At 43.1% G+C, this 7023-nt stretch overlaps 1 long non-coding RNA gene across 3 annotated transcripts in view; it reads left to right on the top strand.

Annotated features, from left to right (window-relative positions):
* The window catches only part of LOC106935687 (uncharacterized), a 28134-nt gene extending 21335 nt beyond the window's left edge, over positions 1 to 6799 (top strand). Inside the window, exons 2-3 of one of the 3 annotated variants that reach the window (XR_001421944.1) lie at positions 1600 to 5623; positions 6020 to 6799. This is a non-coding gene — a long non-coding RNA (uncharacterized LOC106935687). Of the gene's footprint in view, positions 1 to 1599; positions 5624 to 6013 lie in introns of those variants that run through there. The other 2 variants (XR_001421943.1, XR_001421942.1) reach the window with 2 other exon arrangements.
* Positions 6800 to 7023: the final 224 nt, after the last annotated feature.

Below are 7023 nucleotides of genomic sequence, written 5' to 3'. Positions count from 1 at the left end.
GAGAAGGGAAAAAAAAAAAACCCCCCCCCCCCCCCCCCCCCCCGAGAGACGGTGGTATGTAGGTACACACACACACACACACACACACACACAGCTACGTACTGTGTAGCCGGGGGCGGTTTTGCCTTTCCTTGTAGGCAGCTTGGAGCGAGGTTCAGCTAATTGCCCCCACATGAGCCGAGCCAAAGACGGCATCAATCCCTAAAGTCACACACAAATAAACACGCGGGCTTGAATGCAGAAATTTTATGTTCAGTCTGCGCCTGTGTCACGCACACCCTCTCTCCCCCCTCCTTCGCTCCTACTTGCATCCCACCTACATACACACATGCAACACACGCATTGTGCGCTCGCTAGCGAGGCTTGCCGCCGCCGCCGCTGCTGCTGACTCAGGTTCGTATTTAATGAAGCTCTCGGTTTCACCTCGCCTCTCCTAATCTCACTGCTCATTTGTGATTGGCTGCGAGCACGCTGGCGAAAACTGTTAACGTTGGGAGTTTAGTGAGCCTTAAGACTACTTTGGTGGTGAACGGGGAAAAGAGAATGCCCGGGATGGAGAACCGGTGGGAGAAAGTTCTCTGGCTGCAGATGTGGGAAGTTGGAGGGGAAAAATGTGCGAAGAAGCATATTGGAGAAAAACTTTTTCTACTTGCTGAGTGCCAGGGCTCCATGTACTGCCAGACTTTACTGCAGTGAATGCATGTGTGTGTGAGTGTGTGCGTGTGTGTGTGTGCCGACTCACTTATTGATGGAACCTACACAAGTTTACCTACATAATTTCTGACACTGACTGTCCATATGCATTGAAGACACACACATTACCATGAAAAGTACACTCCTATGTATTTTCATTACAAATGTGCACAAAACATTTTTGATATTCTACTAATGTAAAAAAAAAAAAAAAAAAAACAATATTGAAATTGTGTTGCGTTGTTTTACCTGATTAGCGACACGAGTCCATGTCAGGTTCATGAGGTGATGTCAGATTTTAGCAATATCTTAGAAAAATTAAGAGTGACATGAACCAGTTTCTTTTTTTTTTAATTATCATGTAATCAGAATATTCCACTCCGAGTAGACGAGCTCATCTACTGTCAAAGGAACATTGAAGGTGCTCCCTTTGTGTTTTCACAAACAGACTAAATGTTTCTTCAATTTAACTGTTGAAACTATTCTCTGTTGACTTTGGTTTTGTTGCGCTCAGCTTTATTTTGGGGTTTTGTATATTTATATTCTGCTCCCTGTGTGTGTTCTGTCAGCCATTTCTCCAGTTTTCTCAGTTCAACTTCAGTTCCTTGCCTTCCCTCACAATTGCACCAAGGGAGTAATCAACTCCCCAGCTGTAGTATCTCTCGCTTTGTTAGCCCTTTGTCAGATCATCCTGTTATTCACAGCAGCCTGCTTTATTGTGTTGCTCTCATAGTTATTATGTTGAATCTTCCTTAACTTTAGTTTTTGTAAGTTTTTGAATGTTCATTTTTGTTTGTTTCGTAGATAGTCACAGACATCTGGGTGAAAAGCTTTCATAGTTTTTGTCAGATCCAGTTAACCAAGAACGGTCTGATAAATGCGTAACTCACCTGTTTTCCTGTGCAGGTCCTTGTGGATGCGACACGTCAGGTAGACCATGCCCTTCACCTGTGCCTGCTTCTGTGGTCTGAATGGCTTCTGCCGCAGACGAAAGAAGAAAAAACAGGACCAAGCATCAGAAGAGGAGGTTGACGAGGACGGGCATCACCGGGATGAGGAAACGGTGGTGTGACTGCAGCGCTGTTGGCTGAACTCTCTCCATCTTTAAAACACTGTAACATAAGACCAAGGTTACAAGTCTGCATATCACGTGTCTGGGAATGTTCCCATAAAGGAAGTGAAGGGGTTTCAGGTTTCAAATACATATTTTTATTCAGGTGTTTCATGGAAAAGATTTCATGTTCTACTTCTTTTTCTACGCTCACAAACCAAAAGGCCATCCAAATTTGTCCTCATGATAAGAATGATGAAAATGAAAGCCTCTGAACTCTTTGCTCATCCTCCATTCCCCAAACCTGCTATGCTCTAATTTTCCCTGGGCAGCTGACTGAGAACTTTGCTTTTGCTGATAATATTCAAAAGATAAAAAAGAAAAAAAAAAGGTCTGATTCATTTCTTGCCAGAGTGCGAAGAGACTAAGGTCTCTCAAAATCCATTATTCTGTTCAGGCACACCTCTCCTCGACGCCCCGGCTTTCTCTTCTCTACCCTAATTGCGCCTCCTCTGCGGCGGCTGGATTGGAACCGAAGCTCCGTGGAGTTCTGCACCTACTCACCTGCTTACTTACGTCAGATCGACTTAGCGAAAACTTCAGCCGAGTAAGAAAGTGTAGAGCAATTTCCAGAGTCGCCCGCTGAGGGGCCCCGAGCCCATCTCGGATTTTCATGCTGAGCTGACCCCGATCTAAAGCCAAAGCAGCTGTCCAATCAGTGGCTTAGCTGGAGTGTGAAGAAGGGAGTCAAGGGTCAGAATGAGAAACAGGGGTTTAGGGAACATCACTCCCCTGGTGCTGCGGCTTCTCTAATATCCGGATGAGTAATTACCGAGAGGAACACCCACAAATGCAGATGCTTCAATTAATGTCTGTCCTTGTGGGAGTCGAGTCTCTCCCCGTAAATGCCACCACAATGCACTTCCAGCTGTCACCTGTTAGAGGGCACAGCAACGCAAGCATGCTAGGGTGCTCATGTTTCTTCTTGGCTGCCAGAATGGTGCTTTCAAAGTAGAAACAAGTGGTTGACATATCTTCTGCCGCCATGCCGCAGGCTTTCCCGGGCGCATCCGGACGCCCAAAGACAAAAGGCCAGCGCACTGGTCTCATTAGCATGCGTGATTATGCATTGCACGTCCAGTCAGGCGGTGGAGATGTAATTAACCTTTTCCAGCAGGAAACAGATGCCTGGATGTCACACACACACACAAACACACACATAAACACACGCATACACACACATCTGCTGTCAGGGAAACAAAGCCGACGTCACGGTGTCACGGAAACAAAGCCCCGAATGCGCCGCCTGGCACTTTCTGATAATCCCCTCACGCATATTTACATTCATGGCTTAGAATACGCCTCGGTGACACCGCCTCCACCCTCCTACCCCCTTCACCTCTTTCCTCAGTTGGCACCCACCAACCCAAGTCACACCTTTTCTGTTCTTTTCACCTCAACCGCCCCCCTAGTAGTCTCATCCCTGGTATCTTCCTCTTTTTCATCATCTCTCCTTAAACGTTCTCCTTGGTCGAATTCATCCATTTATTATCAGTGGATGGTACATGGCCCTGCATGGCAGCTCCCGTAGATTAGCCCCCACTCTTGCTTTCCCATATCAGGGATTTCTTCAGGCAGGTAAGAAAGTGAAGAAAGACGCTGCTTTACGACAGATTAATGGACGGAGCTGATTGCGCCTGTTGGTGTGGCTTTGCGCCTGAGCTGAATCGACTGTTTACTCGTTCTCCCGCCACTACGAGCGGCGAAATGAAACAAAGCGAAAGCCATTTCACAGTGTAGAGCACCTATTATGATTCAGTGTGTTACGGCGCGGCCCTAATGAGAAAGAGAGAAAACGAGAGGAGGAGCAGAAGGAGGAGAGGAAGAGACAGTAATGAAAGCGAGTTGGATAGAGGAGGGAGGGGGCTAACGCTAGACAGAGCAGTCATGCTAATTGGCTACAGTGGATAACTTTCTTCAGCGAAAATGAAGGTGTGTGGTTAAAAGAACGGCCTTATCTGTCAGAGCGTTAAATGCTCTCATTTAACGCTCCCTCCATTTCACCTCTTTTAATGAGAGGAATATTCACCGCGATACTGACAAAGAACTCTGAGTTGACGGCAATTTATTGCTGAGGTACGCCGCGCTCCGAGACGGGGCTGAGGCAAGGCGCTCTCGTTGCCCCAGCCTCCTGCTATGGATCATGACAATTTTCAGGGATTGTAACTCAAGGACAAACAGCTAAAAATAGAAGGGTGGTGCACGACTCCTGTGGTAGCGTTGAAGGGAGGAGGTGAGTAACCGGAGTGATGGGGGAAGGGGGACCGCGAAAACAGGTCCTGTCGCATTAGATTTGGGTCAGAGGCGAGGGAAAAGCTGGCGAAGCGGAGAGCGTTCCAGACGGCTGGGAGATTCATCACCCGCCGCTCTGTGCTCCTCTCCTCTTTTAACACCTCGCCTTTCTCCTGCACACACCTGCACAGTCAGCGGCGGAGGGCTGGGACGCCAAGCGAGTCACACGGAATAGACGGGGAAGGCATTGCAAAACATTTGAAAGAACAGCAATAAAAAGATACAAGGACTAGTACCAGGTTAGACAAGGAGGATAGAAAGGTTAGTGTGTTGTAAGGTGCACCTTGCTTGGATCACACCATTTAATTTATGGCCTCCTGTTCAAGGCCCTCTTGTTGCATTATTCACATGATCCAAGGAGGCAAAACTTACTCTAGAACTGCATCTGAGGTCCTGGAAAAAGTACAAAAAACCCACCAAGTTAAAAAACAAAAACAAAATTCCATCTATGCGGAGCAGACACAATGTGTCATCAAAGTTTATTATGTAAATAGAACCAGTACAGCAAAAGAAAAACTCTAGTTGTCCACTACATTGGAAATGGCTTGGAAGCGGGGCACAATGATGGACTGTTTGGGGTTCCATAATGGCAGAGCGGCATTTGACCGGCTCAGTTGGAGGCAGATCGTCTACAGATGGCAATTGGGAGATATTTGGTGGGAAAAAAAAGCTGAAAACATGAATCCAATCCAGGTCCCAACATTTAGTAATCTGTGGAAAAACTCAAGAATTTGTTGGAACCTATGTTAAGACATCTCAATGCAAAACTGAGATGGTTAGATTGCCTTGTTGACTAAAACCAATTGTTTAAATGGATTATGTTTTCTTTTTAACTGAGGATGTGAGCAGTTCATATGGTAAAGAATATTTTCTTAACTTCCTGTTTTAGAAATGGACTGTTTTTCTGAGGATTAAAACAAATAAAATAATGACATGCCAAGACCAAAGCAAGTGGCTGCGTTTCATGTAAACACTCCTTATAAACCGCCAATATCCTATCATATTAGCCAGTAATGTACCTTTACGCCTTGGTCATTTAAACAAAGACTGTAGTTATGAATGGGCCACTGCGGTGTCCCTCCAACAGGAAACATATCAGGTGCATTTGACAAGAGATGCTAGCTGTGTTTCCATGACAAATGACAAATGTGTGCAAAACTTTTCCCATAATTCTACACAGCAAATTCAAAAGTGTTAAATGTTTTGGTGTTAGTAGACTTTGTGCAAAAGCAGAGTTAATTTTACTCTAATAGAGTCACATTCTGTTTCTGTAACTCTGGGGTGTAAATTATTAGTAGTTAAAATCCAGTGTTAAAACAAACTGTTTCGTATCAAATTTAGAGGTGTTAAAATAGAACCAATAACTCTTGACTTCTGAACTCTGAACTCCTACAGCGGCTCTAACACTGAAGGAGTTAATTCACTGCCTCCGCCTCAGAATCAGATTCCCACCAAAGCGAAGCGACAGAAGCCAAATCATTTCAGGACTATTTACTTTCCACCTGTCTGAGTTTTTTACTGCGCTTGGTAAGTTATTTTTTTATGAGATGGCTTATAACTATTATTTTGAGTTGAGCTCAACCTGTATGATAGATGTCATGTTCGCCACACGGCTCGGTGTTAGTTAGCATATTTAGCTTAGCATGCTGAATGTTAGCAGAGTATAAGTGTTGAAAAAGATCGAGCCGGTGAAGATTCAATCAAATTCTTGGCTAAATTGAACATATAAGTAATAATCTGGAGTATGTTTTTTCATGATGTTGAACGTTTACATGAATATTGGTCAGATTTATCAACCTTTCTGATCAATTTCTTTTTTCCTTTGAAAAACTGTTGAAAGCATTATCCCCGCCCTTGTGTCTTATATACGTTTTACAGCATGTTTTAATCCTTTTATTGCCTTTATATATATATTAGAACCAGTCTGGTTGAGGATGAATCTCCAGTCTCAGCCTAACCTCCCTCTCCTGATCCCTCCAAGGATTCTTCGAAGATTCAAGTTCCAAAAATGATTATGGAAGTGTTAATATCTTTGAAACCCTACATTTCCATAATTGAGGCTTGTTGTTAAGAGTTGTAGTAAAAATGTATTCATTCGTTCCAATCCTCATTGTTATGTTTTTTGTTTGTTATGATCCAGAGTCCGACACTGGCTGTCCCACTCAGACTGAAGACTGTCTAATGCAGTAGAGGAGCATGTTGGTGTCTCCGGCCAAACGTCACGAACAGCCCAACAACCTGAAGACAATCTGTTAGTGAGTGGACATGTGTGGGGGAGTGCAGAGAGGAACTGTCTCTTACCAACAGAAACATAAACCGGGTAAAAAATGATGGATCTGATTATCAGGTTGTTCTGTTATGTACTGAAATATCCAATAATCTTCCTGTTAAAAGAAAATGTTAAAAGAAAGGTTGTTCTGTTATGTACTGAAATATCCAGTAATCTCCCTGTTAAAAGAAAATGTACTCTATCATATTACTTGAACTGCTTGCTTTACTTTCTCCACCTTGTACTTTGAACAATTTCATGCATATTGTATTGAAGAAAAATTTATGAAGCATACTGCATTTTGTATTGCACAGCTGATATGTTAGACCTTTTAATAAGCGATATGTGAATGAAAGCAACATGTGAAACATGCACATTATTCCACGTAATATGTTTTGTAATTATGGTGCACGTTTTGAAATAAATGCATTTGAGAAAATCATTGCCTCTTTATTATTAAATGTTTATTTTCCAAAGAATTTTTAAAAGTTCAACACAATAAAGTACCTATTTAATATTAATTACAAATAACTCTTAAGAAGTTAAAGAAGTACTCTGAGAGTTAATATTAAGATCTAACACTGAATTAGTGTTAGTAAGTGTTAAATTATTAACTCCAGCAGATTTGATATTTGACACTTTATTAGAGTTAAGGTAC

This window comes from Poecilia latipinna, unplaced genomic scaffold, assembly GCF_001443285.1.
Source record: "Poecilia latipinna isolate Pla-1442-1.1 unplaced genomic scaffold, P_latipinna-1.0 Scaffold2002, whole genome shotgun sequence".
NCBI classification, from domain to species: domain Eukaryota; kingdom Metazoa; phylum Chordata; class Actinopteri; order Cyprinodontiformes; family Poeciliidae; genus Poecilia; species Poecilia latipinna.
The sequence above is the reverse complement of the archived record's forward strand: the minus strand, read 5'-3'. Positions and strand labels throughout refer to the sequence as shown.